This window comes from Cherax quadricarinatus, chromosome 82, assembly GCF_038502225.1.
Source record: "Cherax quadricarinatus isolate ZL_2023a chromosome 82, ASM3850222v1, whole genome shotgun sequence".
NCBI lineage: Eukaryota > Metazoa > Arthropoda > Malacostraca > Decapoda > Parastacidae > Cherax > Cherax quadricarinatus.
The window spans coordinates 5,588,018-5,604,839 of NC_091373.1; the positions used below are offsets into that span (position 1 = coordinate 5,588,018).

At 43.2% G+C, this 16,822-nt stretch overlaps 1 protein-coding gene across 2 annotated transcripts in view; it reads right to left on the minus strand.

Moving 5' to 3' along the window:
* Positions 1 to 16,822, minus strand: part of LOC128702865 (type 2 phosphatidylinositol 4,5-bisphosphate 4-phosphatase) — a 59,665-nt gene that overhangs the window by 1,274 nt on the left and 41,569 nt on the right. The gene's annotated exons all lie outside the window — the stretch shown is intronic.

The following is a 16,822-nucleotide window of genomic DNA, read 5'->3' on the forward strand; positions in this document are numbered from 1 at the left end:
GAAAATAGGAGGCATTCAGGTTCAAAGGGGAGCACAAGCCCAATTCCTTAGGTCAGGAGTCCCTTGGGGGGTTCCCAGGCAAACCCCAGTAAACTCGACACCAACTGTAACCTGGCTTCCTGCTTCTGTTTTCTCTGCATGTGATATGACCTCTCCCCTCTACCTTACAAAAATGTGTAGTTTTCCTGTAGACATAATAAAGCTCAGTTCTTAGCAATGGTTTCCTTACACCCTCTACTAATATTTTTTTTACATTACTTACAGTTCCAGAACAATTAAAATCCTGACTACTACACATGCATACCCTTCAGGGATGGGAGTTCCTTGATGGAGGGTTGATGCAAGAAATTGGAGGTTTCCTTCCCTTTTCTTCATCTGCTGTTTCCAAAGAATGGGACCTGACCCCCCCCCCCCAACTTGGTTGAAACTTGATTGCCTCCCATTTCTCCACGTACTTTGTAACCCGGTACAGATTTAGTGATCCCCCTCTCCTACATAAATATATTTAAAAAAATGTGCTGAGCCTATACAAGTAAAAGTCTTGTAAGACTTAGCAGTAGCTGTCAACTGAGAAATACTATAATTGAAAGCAATACTTTTCATCCTTTACTGGAATCATCAAACTGTGGTACCCAATTAAGTAAAACTGTGTGTGTGTGCTTGTGAATTATTATTATTATTATAATCAAAAAGAAGCGCTAAGCCACAAGGGCTATACAGCGCTGCAGGGTAGGGAAGGAAGCAAGGGAATTGGATGGCAGGAGGGAGGGGGGATGATCAGCAGGTTACAGAAAACAGCGGGGCAGGGGATAGTACGGGGGTAGAGGGTAGCAAGAGATACAAGTAGAAAGGGCTGAAAGTATCAGAATTTGTGAAGTAAGTCAGTCGTTGTCAAAAAGTCAATAAGAGAGTCCGGATGAAAGGTGGGTCCATCAGCGAGAAGGGAAGGTAAAGAGAGAGCAGCGGGGCGAAGACGACGACAGAGGTAAATTCTGCGTGCTCGTTGATAAAGTGGGCAGTCCAACAGAATGTGGCTGACTGATAATGGAGCTTGGCAATTCTCACAGAGAGGAGCAAGACGCCTCTCCATGAGATATCCATGAGTAAGACGAGTATGGCCAATGCGAAGACGGGAGAGAGTAGTCTCCCAACCTCGACACTGGTGATAAGAAGACGGCCAGTAACCTATACTCGGTTTAATAGACTGAAGTTTGTTGCCGAGCATAGTAGACCAACGTTGTTGCCAACGGGTGTGAAGGTGGGAAGATATTACAGCAAAATAGTCCGTACATGGAATACCTCTGTAAGAAACTGGTAGGTCATGTACTGCTGACCGCGCAGCAGTGTCTGCCTGTTCATTGCCCTGTACGTCAACATGACCAGGGACCCAACAAAAAACAATATCTTTATGCTTAGTAAAGATGCGGCGTAGCCAAAGTTGGATACGGAGGACTAAGGGGTGAGGTGTATCAAATTTTTGTATAGCCTGTAAAGCACTAAGGGAGTCTGAGACAACCACAAATGATGACACAGGCATAGATGCAATACGGATAAGTGCTGTAAGGATGGCATATAATTCAGCAGTAAAAATACTAGCTGAAGATAGTAAATGCCCTTGTACGACGCTGTCCGGAAACACTGCTGCGAATCCTACGCCGTCAGAAGACTTAGAGCCATCTGTGTACACAGCAATGGCATGAGAATGAGAGTGAAAGTGGTCAAGAAAAAGAGAGCGGGAAGCGACCGTAGACAGTTGGGCTTTCGAGCAAGGGAGGGAGAAAGAACAGACTCGAACAGCTGGGACCTCCCAGGGGGGTAGGGAAAAGTGAGATGCTACATGTACATAGAAAGGTGGTAGTTGAAGAGAAGACAAGAGCGAATGAAGGCGAAGAGAGAAGGGACGGAGTAAGCAGGGGCGGCGAACAAATAAAGAATGTCTACTAATATCAGTGACCATTCTATAAATGGAAGGATTGCGGAGATCATGAGAGCGTACATAGTAGCGCAGGCAATGGGCATCACGGCGATCGGATAAGGATGGAACGTTCGCTTCTGCATAGAGGCTTTCGACAGGGGAAGAGCGAAAAGCACCAAGGCATAAACGTAATCCTTGGTGATGAATGGGGTTAAGGCTAGAGAGAGTAGCAGGAGATGCCGCTGAATAGATCTGGTCACCATAATCAAGTTTCGATAAAATAAGGGTGGAATGTAGGTGAAGGAGGGTTCGACGATCAGCTCCCCACGAAAGATGAGCAAGGGTTTTAAGAAGGTTCAGCCGGCTGTGACAAGTTGCCTTCAGAGAGGTAATGTGAGGTTTCCAGGATAACCTACGATCAAAGAGGAGGCCCAGAAACTTGACTGTATCACGTTCAGGGATACGTGAGCCATAGAGGTACAAAGGATGATCAGAGATGACAGAGCGTCTAGTGAAAGTGATTTGGTGGGTTTTAGTGCTGGAAAATTTAAACCCATGTGTGGTGGCCCAATTGGAAACACGGTCGACTGCATGCTGGAGAGAAACTGTAAGGAGGTGACAGTCAGCGCCTGCACAGGCAATAGCGAAGTCATCAACATAGAGTGATGACCAAATATTTGATGGAAGACTAGAGGCCAAATCATTAATAGCAAGGAGAAAAAGTGTTGTGCTCAGAACACATCCCTGGGGGACACCTTCAGCTTGGACAAAGTCCGGGGAGAGCACATTATTAACCCGAACACGGAAATGCCTGTCAGTTAAAAAGTTCTTAAGGAAGGATGGTAGATTGCCTCGAAGGCCTAAGGAGTGGGCTTGGGCTAAAATATTATACCTCCAAGTTGTGTCATATGCCTTCTCAAGGTCAAAAAATATGGCAATAACTGAGTGGTTATTCGCAAAGGCATTACGAACATACGTATCCAAGCGCAGTAAGGGGTCTATGGTAGAACGTCCCTTACGAAAGCCATATTGACGAGTGGAGAGACTGTTGTGTGTCTCTAAATACCACACTAAACGTCTATTTACTAGACGTTCCATTACTTTGCAAACTGCACTGGTAAGAGCAATGGGACGATAGTGGGAGGTTTCATGTCCCGTAGTGCCTGGTTTGCGGAAAGGGAGAACAATGGCGGATTTCCACAGCTGTGGAAGAACTCCTTGTGACCAAATAAGATTGTAAAGGTGTAATAGGACTGCAAGGGCTGACTGATGTAAATGTTGTAGCATACGAATATGAATGTCGTCGGGCCCAGCTGCCGATGATCGACAAGCTGAGAGTGTTGCCTCCAGTTCTTGAAGTGTAAAAGGCACATTATACTGTTCTTCTCTGAGAGAAGAAAAGTCCAAGGGTGCTAACTCTCTGGCAGACTTTGAGGAAAGAAATGAGGGGCATAGATGGAGTCCCTGAGAAATACGGACCAGATGATTGCCAATTTCATTGGCAACATCTAGTGGGTTTGCTATATCAACACCGGCAACCCGCAGAACAGGAGCCGGGTCAGGAGAATATTTACCACTCAGTTTTCGTACTTTTTTCCAGACTGCACTCATAGAGGAAGCAGAGGTGATGGTGGAGACATAATCTCGCCAGCAAGTGCGTTTAGCGTCACGGATGACACGGCGAGCGATCGCACGCTTCTGTTTAAAATCAAGGAGTCGCTCTGTGGTTCTATTGTACCGGTACCTGCCCCATGCAGCGCGTTTCAAACGTACTGCACGAGCACAAGCAGGAGACCACCAAGGCACGCATTTCTGAGAATGCCTGCCCGAAGTTTGGGGTATAGAATGAGAAGCTGCGGTGAAAACGGAGGACGAGAAGAGGTGTAAAAGCTCATCGATGGAGGACGAAGAAGGAACCTCTTTAAAAACAGTCAGGTGTGAGTAAAGGTTCCAATTTGCCCGATTAAATTGCCAGCGTGGGGTGCGAAGAGGTGGCGAATATGAAGGGGAAGTAAGAATGATTGGGAAATGATCACTGTCATGTAAGTCCGGGAGAACAGACCAAGTAAAGTCTAATGCGGCGGAGGAAGAGCAAACTGAGAGATCGATGCAAGAGAGAGTATGAGTCCGAGGATCAAAATGGGTGTGAGTACCTGTATTTAAAACATGGAGGGGGTGGGTGGCAAGAAAAGCCTCTAACTGAATTCCACGGGAATCACAGTGAGACCCTCCCCAGAGGAAATGGTGGGCATTAAAATCACCAAGTAACAGAATCGGTGGCGGTAATGACGAAACAAGGAAGGCAAAATCCGGAATAGATAATGCCCGAGAAGGAGAGAGATATAAAGAACAGAGCGTATACCACCTATGTAAGTGGATACGGGCTGCTGTGTAATGCAGCGAAGTATGAACAAATAGCTGATGGTACGGAATATCAGTGCGGAGAAGAAGGGCACTTTCATTAAAGGTCCCATCAGGAAAAGGATCTGAAGAATACAATAAATTATAGCCTGAGATGTGAGAAATAACAGCAGAGTGTAATTTTGGTTCCTGTAAGCAAACACCAACAGGGGCAAACTGGGAGAGTAACATCTGAAGCTCACCCCGATTACCCCTGAGGCCGCGTATATTCCACTGTAAAAAGGCCATGATTGGCAATGATAAAGATACTTGAAATCCGCAGGTAAGGGTTCCTACGGACTAGAAGGGTTAGAAAAGTCCACATGCGGAGGCAGTGGAAAATGTTCAAGCAGCGAAGGAACGGTGCGCTGTGAAGAAAGGAGTTGCGCAGATGGAGCAGAGGAGAGAGGAAGAGCGGAAGGTGGATCAGTGTCCATTGATGGTTTGGTCTCTGCAATATATTCAGAGATTGCTTCAAGTGTTTCGGAATTCAGAGATGTCGTATGGGAGACAATATTGGGAATGGTAGGGGGAGGATGAGTAAAGATTGGAACTGTATTGGACTGTACCAAGGTAGGGGGGGGCGAAAGGGTGGAGGGAACTGGAGAAGCGTGGCAGGGGACAGAAGAGACAGGAACCTGGGAGGTGGCAGAAGAGGAAGAAACTTGGGAGGGAACAGGGGAGGAAGGTACATTACGAGGAGGAGGGTGAACCTCTGCACTTGTAACTGAGCCAGTGAGAGGGGAAGAACTAGGGACAGAGACAGGGAGGGTAAAATGAGGAGGTGGAAGATGGGTAGGAGGTGTTACCGGACCTTTTTTTGACTTTTGAGAAGTAGAGGGACGATTGGGAAGAGGTGTCGTACGAGGTCTCGTCGATACTGAGGCTTGTAAGAGAGAACTCGAAGAAGCGAGATTAGACTGAGGCGTTGAAGTAGGGACGTCTGAGCCGAGGACAGCAAAAGGATTAGATACAGGAGTGATTATGGGAGAGGTAACCACAGAGGTGGGTGTAGAAGATGGGATACCAGAAGTGGGGGGACGTTTTGAAACACGGGAATAAGAAACACGTGGGAGTCTCCCTTGGAGGCGGAGATGAGAAACTGCCATGGCATAAGGGAGACCTTCTGTCTCTTTGAGGTAACGGATTTCCCGCTCGTTTAAATAGACCTGACAACGGCGAGAGTACGAAGGGTGAGCCTCATGACAGTTAAGGCAAGAGGGAGATCGATTGCAAGACGTATTAGAATGGTCATCGGCACCACAGACTGGGCATTCGGCGATAGATCTGCAATATTTCGCTGGATGGCCAAATCGCCAGCAATTTCTACACTGTTGTGGTGTAGGGATCACCTTTCGAACTTGTAACCGATGTCCTGCTATATAAACGGAGGATGGGAGTTCTCGGGTGTCAAAAGTTAAACGAGCCACATTGCTAGGGTATCGTCTCCGCCCACGGGCAGGAAGAACGTAAGTGTCTACCTTGAGGATTGGGAGATCTTGGAGTTCCAGCTGTTCTAGAATGTCGGTGCCACATGTCTGGAAATTTTGTTGAACTATGGTATGGGGCAGAATAACGGTACCACTACAAGAATTGAGGGAATGATGTTTTTCAAGGGTGACAGGAACAGTATCTATATGGGTAAGACGAGAGAGCTCACGAGCCTGGGTAGCATTCTGTACGGTAATGATGCGCGTACCGCTCTTAAGAGCATGAAAAGAAATATCTTTACCAACATGGCGTAGGAGTGCCTTGCCAATACTATGGTCAGAAAGATAGGCAGTAGAGGAAGTTGGTCGTAAAGTGAAGAATTTAGTCCACTGTTCAGTCTGAAACTGAGCGTGGAAAGGTAGTGAAGGACGTGTCGATCGTTTCTGAGAAGAACGAGAAGGTGAAGGTGGAGAAGTATCATCAGCAGGTAATTGTCGTTGACGTTTAGGCGTGGGACCAGAGTTGGTCCGACGTGGAACGGGTCGGCGATTTGAAAATTGCCGCACCGTAGAGGGAGAGGCCGGAAGCATAGTCAGAGGAGAGCGAAGGTCTGATAAATCGAAGGAGTCAGTCGAGGCCTCAGTACCTGAAGCGGGTGAGGAAACAGCACCGGCAATAGGTACAGAGGCATGAGGAATGTCTGAAGAGTGGTCCAAAGACGAGGCGGGGTCAGAACGGGGTGCGGTATCAAGAAGGGGCCCGGGGGTACCAGGTTCATGGACTAGGGCTGCCATGGTTAGGTTACTTCTTTCTTTTTGTTTTTAAGAAAAAAAAAGAAAGAAGAAAAGAAAATAAAAATAAAAAAAAAGAAAAAAAAAGGGGGGACCGGGGAGGGATAGTTCCTAGGAGGGATGAAAGGGCCAGAAATCTCCCTCCGCGCCCAAGAGGACTCGACACCGCTAGTAGCGCAGATGCAGCATGGAACCCGTGCCATACCCTACCCTTCATGCCAGTAAACCAGCAATCTGGGATAGCAACCTCACATCTGCCGAGCTACCTCGGTGGACAAAAGAGAGGGCGGCCGGATATCCGCCACAAAGCATACCTCCTTCAGCCACCACCCCCGGAATCCGAAAGGTGGCTTCCAGAGCTACACCCGTCACCCAAAAGACACCCAAAGCTACTCCGGGATACCGGAGAGGGATCGGGACATCCCTAGGCAATCCAGATTCCACGGCAAACTACGCCACCGCCAAGAAACCTCAACGGAATGGGATGGACCCCGGTGTCCTTTCTCCTACCTAGGAACTAGCGCGCCTGTGGGAGAAATCCCAAAGGACAAAAAGAGGAAGGGCAAAAGGGAGGAGTGGGGAGGAGGAGGAGGAAAGGAAAAAGGGGAGGATGGGGAGGATGGGATAGGGGAGGGGAGATTGGGGGGTAATTAGGTTCGGTCTGAGGAAGAAGACCGATAGGTCTAATTCCTCAGACCAAGAGCCTCTTCACCACGCCAAGGAGCCCCCCTTGAAGAGGTGTGTGCTTGTGAAGGTTAGTACACCAAACGGGGAGTAGAATGAAATTAGCTCAGAGGCACCCACACCACCGTATGTCCTCGGATCACAGTAAAACACCTAGCTCTGCTGGGTGCGTGATTCTTGTAGGATTGCGTGGTCCTGTGGGTTAGGGTTGTGTGATTTTTGCTCACCATGGGGAGGGCCGAAATGACATGGGTTCGAATCCTCGGCTAGTCGCAGTGTTGTTGATTCAATACCACTTGTTCGTGGTTGAAATAAATATATATATATATATACACACACAGGTCTCCCTCAACATTCGCGAGGGTTAGGGGATCAAGAGCCTCGCGAATGTTGAAAAACCGTGAATGTTTGGTGCCCCAATATATTGTAGGGAAATATAATACAATATTGCTTCCTTAACTTGCTGAACCATGAACAATCATAAAATACATGAAAACGTCGTAAATTGTACTAAATATATACATGTTATGCTTTAATAACATGTATGTTATTAAATACCACAGACTCCACCACTTCCCCAACCACTGCGAGTCCCTACTACCCTCCCTCCGACCCCCGCAACTGGCAGCCAGCCCTCCCACCACTCAGTGTGGTGAGTGTTTTGTTTGTTCATTATTTGCTATTAAACTACAGTATAAATAATGTAAACCCATTCATGACTGCATATTGGAATGGCTATTCGGACAGGTATTGGACAGTGACATCATGTGTTTAGTCTTGAACACAGCAAAGAATCAAACATTTCTGCTACTGCTAATAATAACAATAGTAATAATAATAATATTATAATAATAATAATAACACGATATAATTGAAGAAGGAAATTGTACAAAAATACGAGGGAGTGGTTGACACATCGTCAGTGTGGCTTTGTTTATGCTGGAGTATTAGTCTCCCTGCTCTTCCAAACATTTCACAATAATTCAGCGGTTGAGGCAGTGGTATTTAATAACATATATGTTATAAATAATAATAGTACATATTAATAACATGTATCATTATTATTAATAACATGTATGTTATTAAATACCACTGCCTCAGTCGCTTCCTCACCAGCTGCCTCACCCACTGCCTCAGTCGCTGCCCCAACAGCTGCCTCAACAGCTGCCTCAATCACTGCCTTAATCGCTGCCTCAACAGCTGCCTCAACAGCTGCCTCAACAGCTGCCTCAATCGCTGCCTCAATCGCTGCCTCAACAGCTGCCTCAACAGCTGCCTCACCCATTGCCACAATCGCTTCCTGAACAGCTGCCTCAATCGCTGCCTCAACAGCTGCCTCAACCACTGCCTCAACCACTGCCTCAACCACTGCCTCAACCACTCCAGTCGCACTCAATCTACAAGTACCAAACACAATGAATTATTGTGAAATGTTTAGAAGAGCAGGGAGACTAATGCTCACTCCAGCATAAACAAAGCCACACTGACGATGTGTCAACCACTCCCTCGTATTTTTGTACAACTTCCTTCTTCAATTATATCGTATTTATTATTATTATTATTATTATTATTATTATTATTATTGCTATTGTTATTATTAGCAGTGGACCCCCGCATACCGATTTTAATCCGTGCAAGAGGGGTCATTGTTATGCGAAATAATCGGTATGCGAATGAATTTTCCCCATAAGAAATAATGGAAATCAAATTAATCCGTGCAAGAGACCCAAAAGTATGAAAAAAAAAAATTTTTTTACCACATGAAATGTTAATTTTAATACACACAAACTGAAAAAGGCATGCACACTTACATGACACTTACTTTTATTGAAGATCTGGTGATGATTGATGGGATGGGAGGAGGGGAGAGAGAGTGTTAGTGTTTAGAAGGGGAATCCCCTTCCATTAAGACTTGAGGTGTCGAGTCCTTTTCTGGGGTTACTTCCCTTCTTTTAATGCCACTAGGACCAGCTTCAGAGTCACTGGACTTCTTTCGCACAACATATCTGTCCATAGTGGCCTGTACCTCTCGTTCCTTTATGACTTCCCTAAAGTGTTTCACAACATTGTCAGTGTAATAATCACCAGCACGGCTTGCAATAGCTGTGTGAGGGTGATACTCATCCATAAAGGTTTGCACTTTCAGCCACATTGCACAGATTTCCTTAATCTTTGTAGTAGGCAACTTCTTCAATTTCTCTCTCCCCTCCTCTGAACCAGTTTTCTCAGGTCTGGCCTCTTGCTCTTGAAGTTGATCTATCAGCTCATCAGTGGTTAGTTCTTCATTGTCCTCCTCCACCAACTCTTCCACATCCTCCCCACTAACCTCCAACCCCAAGGACTTTCCCAATGCCACAATGGATTCCTCAACTGGCATAATCCTCTCAGGGTTAGCCTCAAACCCTTCAAAATCCCTTTTGTCTACACATTCTGGCCACAGTTTCTTCCAAGCAGAGTTCAAGGTCCTCTTAGTCACCCCCTCCCAAGCCTTACCTATAAGGTTTACACAATTGAGGATATTAAAGTGCTCTCTCCAAAACTCTTAGAGTCAATTGAGTTTCTGAGGTCACTACAAAGCACCTTTCAAACAGAGCTTTTGTGTACAGTTTCTTGAAGTTTGCAATAACCTGCTGGTCCATGGGCTGCAGGAGAGGAGTGGTATTAGGAGGCAAAAACTTCACCTTAATGAATTTCATGTCCCCATAAAGTCGCTCTGCCATGTCTGTAGGATGACCAGGGGCATTGTCTAACACCAGGAGGCACTTAAGTTCTAATTTCTTTTCAGTTAGGTAATCTTTCACATTGGGGGCAAATGCATGGTGTAACCAGTCATAGAAAAAGTCCCTAGTGACCCATGCCTTACTGTTTGCCCTCCACAGCACACACAAATTCTCCTTGAGGACATTCTTTTGCCTGAACGGTCTGGGAGTTTCAGAGTGATACACTAATAAAGGCTTCACTTTGCAATCACCAGTAGCATTGGAACACATCAACAAAGTAAGCCTGTCTTTCATAGGCTTATGTCCTGGGAGTGCCTTTTCCTCCTGAGTAATGTAGGTCCTGCTTGGCATTTTCTTCCAAAACAGGCCTGTTTCATCACAATTAAACACTTGTTCAGGTTTCAGTCCTTCAGTCTCTATGTACTTCTTGAATTCCTGCACATATTTTTCAGCCGCTTTGTGGTCCGAACTGGCAGCCTCACCATGCCTTATCACACTGTATGCCACTACGCTTCTTAAATCTCTCAAACCAACCTTTGCTGGCCTTAAATTCACTCACATCAGCACTACTTGCAGGCATTTTTTTAATTAAATCCTCATGCAACTTCCTAGCCTTTTCGCTTATGATCGCTTGAGAGACGCTATCTCCTGCTAGCTGTTTTTCATTTATCCACACCAATACGAGTCTCTCAACATCTTCCATCACTTGCGATCTTTGTTTCGAAAACACAGTTAAACCTTTGGCAAGAACAGCTTCCTTGATTGCCTTTCTGGTGCCCACAATAGTAGCGATGGTTGATTGGGGTTTCTTGTACAACCTGACCAGGTCGGCGATACGCACTCCACTTTCATACTTATCAATGATATTTTTCTTCATTTCTATTGGAATTCTCACCCTTATTGGTGTAGGGTTGGCACTAGAAGCTTTCTTGGGGCCCATGGTCACTTATTTTCCAGAAACAGCACTGAAAACACTGTAATAATACGAAATATTCCGATTGTATGCTTGGATGTTACCGCGGAGGCTGGCTGGTAAACAATGGCACAGGCGGCACATGTGAGGCTGGCTGAGGGCGCACATTGGACGCGTCTCGGACGAAAATCGGTGAGCGGGTTTTTAAGCGGTATGCGAGGCAAAATTTTTGCGATTAAAGCAAGCGGTATGCGGATTAATCGTTATGTGGTGCCATCGGTATGCGGGGGTCCACTGTATATCGTATTTATTATTATTATTATTATTATTATTATTATTGCTATTGTTATTATTAGCAGTAGCAGAAATGTTTGATTCTTTGCTGTGTTCAAGAGTAAACACGTCACCGTCTAATACCTGTCCGAATAACCATTCCAATATGCAGTCAAGATTGGGTTTACATTATTTATACTGCAGTTTAATAGCAAATAATGAACAAACAAAACACTCACCACACTGAGTGGTGGGAGGGCTGGCTGCCAGTTGCAGGGGTCGGAGGGAGGGTAGTAGGGACTCGCAGGTGGTGGGAAACTTGAATATGATTTGGCGGCTGGGAATTCGCGAATGTGTGAAGCCCGCGAAAGCTGAAAACATGATGTTGGGGGAGACCTGTATGTATATATATATATATATATATATAATTATATATATATATACATTTTTTTTCAACAAGTCGGTCGTCTCCCACCGAGGCAGGGTGACCCAAAAAAGAAAGAAAATCCCCAAAAAGAAAATACTTTCATCATCATTCAACACTTTCACCACACTCACACATTATCACTGCTTTTGCAGAGGTGCCCAGAATACAACAGTTTAGAAGCATATACGTATAATGATACACAACATATCCCTCCAAACTGCCAATATCCCAAACCACTCCTTTAAAGTGCAGGCATTGTACTCCCCATTTCCAGGACTCAAGTCCGACTATATGAAAATAACCGGTTTCCCTGAATCCCTTCACTAAATATTACCCTGCTCACACTCCAACAGATAGTCAGGTCCCAAGTATCATTCGTCTCCATTCACTCCTATCTAACACGCTCATGCACGCTTGCTGGAAGTCCAAGCCCCTCGCCCACAAAACCTCCTTTACCCCCTCTTTCCAACCCTTTCGAGGACGACCCCTACCCCTCTTTCCTTCCCCTATAGATTTATATGCTTTCCATGTCATTCTACTTTGATTCATTCTCTCTAAATGACCAAACCACCTCAACAACCCCTCTTCTGCCCTCTGACTAATGCTTTTAACTCCACACCTTCTCCTAATTTCCACACTCCGAATTTTCTGCATAATATTTACACCACACATTGCCCTTAGACAGGACATCTCCACTGTCTCCAACCGTCTCCTCGCTGCTGCATTTACCACCCAAGCTTCACATCCATATAAGAGTGTTGGTAATACTATACTTTCATACATTCCCTTCTTTGCCTCCATAGATAACGTTTTTTGACTCCACATATACCTCAACACACCACTCACCTTTTTTCCCTCATCAATTCTATGATTAACCTCATCCTTCATAAATCCATCCGCCGACACGTCAACTCCCAAGTATCTGAAAACATTCACTTCTTCCATACTCCTCCTCCCCAATTTAATATCCAATTTTTCTTTATCTAAATCATTTGATACCCTCATCACCTTACTCTTTTCTATGTTCACTTTCAACTTTCTACCTTTACACACATTCTCAAACTCATCCACTAACCTTTGCAATTTTTCTTTAGAATCTCCCATAAGCACAGTATCATCAGCAAAAAGTAACTGTGTCAATTCCCATTTTGAATTTGATTCCCCATAATTTAATCCCACCCCTCTCCCGAACACCCTAGCATTTACTTCTTTTACAACCCCATCTATAAATATATTAAACAACCATGGTGACATTACACATCCCTGCCTAAGACCTACTATTACCGGGAAGTATTCTCCCTCTCTTCTACACACCCTAACCTGAGCCTCACTATCCTCATAAAAGCTCTTTACAGCATTTAGTAACTTACCACCTATTCCATAAACTTGCAACATCTGCCACATTGCTCCTCTATCCACTCTATCATATGCCTTTTCTAAATCCATAAATGCAATAAAAACTTCCCTACCTTTATCTAAATACTGTTCACATATATGCTTCAATGTAAACACGATCTACACATCCCCTACCCACTCTGAAGCCTCCTTGCTCATCCGCAATTCTACATTCTGTCTTACCTCTAATTCTTTCAATTATAACCCTACCGTATACTTTTCCTGGTATACTCAGTAAACTTATTCCTCTATAATTTTTACAATCTCTTTTGTCCCCTTTCCCTTTATATAAAGGGACTATACATGCTCTCCGCCAATCCCTAGGTACCTTCCCCTCTTTCATACATTTATTAAACAAAAATACCAACCACTCCAACACTATATCCCCCCCTGCTTTTAACATTTCTGTCATGATCCCATCAGTTCCAGCTGCTTTACCCCTTTTTATTCTACGTAATGCCTCACGTACCTCCACCACACTTACATTCTGCTCTTCTTCACTCCTAAAAGATGGTATACCTCCCTGGCCAGTGCATGAAATTACCTCCTCCCTTTCTTCCTCAACATTTAAAAGTTCCTCAAAATATTCTCGCCATCTACCTAATACCTCCCTCTCCCCATCTACTAACTCCCCTACTCTGTTTTTAACAGACAAATCCATACTTTCCCTAGGCTTTCTTAACTTATTTAACTCACTCCAAAATTTTTTCTTATTTTCATTAAAACTTCTTGACAGTGCCTCTCCCACTCTTTCATCTGCTCTCCTTTTGCACTCTCTCACCACTCTCTTCACCTTTCTTTTACTCTCCATATACTCTGCTCTTCTTATAACACTTCTGCTTTGTAAAAACCTCTTGTAAGCTACCTTTTTCTCTTTTATCACACCCTTTACTTCATCATTCCACCTATCACTCCTCTTTCCTCCTGCCCCCACCCTCCTATAACCACAAACTTCTGCCCCACATTCTAATACTGCATTTTTAAAAGTATTCCAACACTCTTCAACCCCCCCACTACTCATCTTTGCACTAGCCCACCTTTCTGCCAATAGTCGCTTATATCTCGCCCGAACTTCCTCCTCCCTTAGTTTATACACTTTCACCTCCCTCTTTCTTGTTGTTGCCACCTTCCTCTTTTCCCATCTACCTCTTACTCTAACTGTAGCTACAACTAAATAATGATCTGATATATCAGTTGCCCCTCTATAAACATGTACATCCTGGAGCCTACCCATCAACCTTTTATCCACCAATACATAATCTAACAAACTACTTTCATTACGTGCTACATCATACCTTGTATATTTATCCCCTTTTTCATAAAATATGTATTGCTTATTACCAAATTTCTTTCTACACATAGCTCAATTAAAGGCTCCCCATTTACATTTACCCCTGGCACCCCAAATTTACCTACTACTCCCTCCATAAAATTTTTACCCACTTTAACATTGAAATCCCCAACCACCATTACTCTCACACTTGATTCAAAACTCCCCACGCATTCACTCAACATTTCCCAGAATCTCTCTCTCTCCTCTACACTTCTCTCTTCTCCAGGTGCATACACGCTTACTATAACCCACTTTTCACATCCAATCTTTATTTTACTCCACATAATCCTTGAATTTATGCATTTGTAGTCCCTCTTTTCCTGCCATAGCTTATCCTTCAACATTATTGCTACTCCTTCTTTAGCTCTAACTCTATTTGAAACCCCTGACCTAATCCCATTTATTCCTCTCCATTGAAACTCTCCCACCCCCTTCAGCTTTGTTTCACTTAAAGCCAGGACATCAAGTTTCTTCTCATTCATTGTATCCACAATCATCTCATTCTTATCATTTGCACAACATCCACGCACATTCAGACTTCCCACTTTGACAATTTTCTTCTTATTCTTTTTAGTAATCTTTACAGGAAAAGGGGTTACTAGCCCATTGTTCCCGGCATTTTAGTTGACTTTTACAACACGCATGGCTTACGGAGGAAAGATTCTTATTCCACTTCCCCATGGATATAAAAGGAAAAGTAATAAGACCAAGAACTATTAACATAAAATCAAAGAAAACTCAGATGAGTGTGTATAAATAAACGTGTACATGTATGTGTAGTGTGACCTAAGTGTAAGTAGAAGTAGCAAGACGTACCTGTAATCTTGCATATTTATGAGAGACAAAAGACACCAGCAATCCTACCATCATGTAAAACAATTACAGGCTTTTATTTTACACTCACTTGGCAGGACAGTAGTACCTCCCTGGGTGGTTGCTGTCTACCAATATATATATATATATATATATATATATATATATATATATATATATATATATATATATATATATATATATATATATATTCATATAGTCGGACTTGAGTCCTGGAAATGGGAAGTACAATGCCTGCACTTTAAAGGAGGGGTTTGGGATATTGGCAGTTTGGAGGGATATGTTGTGTATCTTTATATGTGTATGCTTCTAGACTGTTGCATTCTGAGCACCTCTGCAAAAACAGTGATAATGTGCGAGTGTGGTGAAAGTGTTGAATGATGATGAAAGTATTTTCTTTTTGGGGATTTTCTTTCTTTTTTGGGTCACCCTGCCTCGGTGGGAGACGGCCAACTTGTTGGAAAAAAAAAAAAAAAATATATATATATATGTATTTATATATATATATATTTATATATATATATATATATATATAACACATGCGCACACACACGTATTGTGCTGAATAGGTAAAACTTGCAATTTTGGCTTAAATAGCAATGCTCTTCTTGCCAAATAAGGAGAGTGAAAATTTGTGTGCAATAATTTCGCAAAAATCATTGTGATCCTAACGAAAAAACAAAATTGTGATTTATTACTAAATTATTGTAAACTTATCTAAAATATATTTTGTTGGATTAGGCTAAATTAAACTGCACTTGTTATAATAAGGTTAAGCAAGTTTTCTAAGGTTCTTTTGGTACAAAATTATTAATTTTTACATTAACATAAATGAAAAAATATATCTTCAAACTACAAGAGAAAATTTTAGAAAGGACTTAATTTTAAACGAATTCTTTCTAACTGACCAATTTTACCTATTCAGCACAACTTTATACCGTATTTTGGGCTTATTAGACGCATTTTTCTCCATAAAATGTCTCCAAAAACCACACTGCGATTTATAAACTGAAGGTCAGTGATGGGAGTATGAGTCTGGGGTGTGGTGTGGACTGTAGCTCTCCCAATTATGTCTGATGCTGAACCACCGAAACTAAAAAGTCCAGCGTTTCAAAATTACAATAAATTAATAACGTTTTGAGACAAACTACAGCTTCTCCTCACTCAGCGACGTACTTGTTTACCAACACCTTGGACTTATGATGGGCTCTCTGACCAGTATTTATACCTAAATAATGTATATTAAAGCTGATTTCCTCTATTCTGTTTATTTCAATATACAGTACATTACATTTAAAGATATACCAGAAATTTTATAAATGGTGCAAAGGTGACATTAAAACAACATCAAAGATGGTTGACACAAACCCACTACCATTACAGTAATCTCCATCTAGTAACGAATTTGTTTAACAACATGGCCTTAGGAACGGAACTCCATCGTAAAGTGAGGAGAGGCTGTATTCATAAAATACGGATACTGTATTGGGATGTTGACAGAAAACAAAATTCATCCTTAACCCTTAAACTGTCCAAACGTAGATCTAAGTTCACTCGCAGAGCGCTCCATTTTATTTTACATTTAAAGGCATGTTAAAGAAAATGTAGATCTACGTTCAGAGCACTACGTGAGTGAACATAGATCTATGTTTGCACAGTTTAAGGGTTAAGTAATGCCTTCCTATCATATTTTTGAAACTACCGAA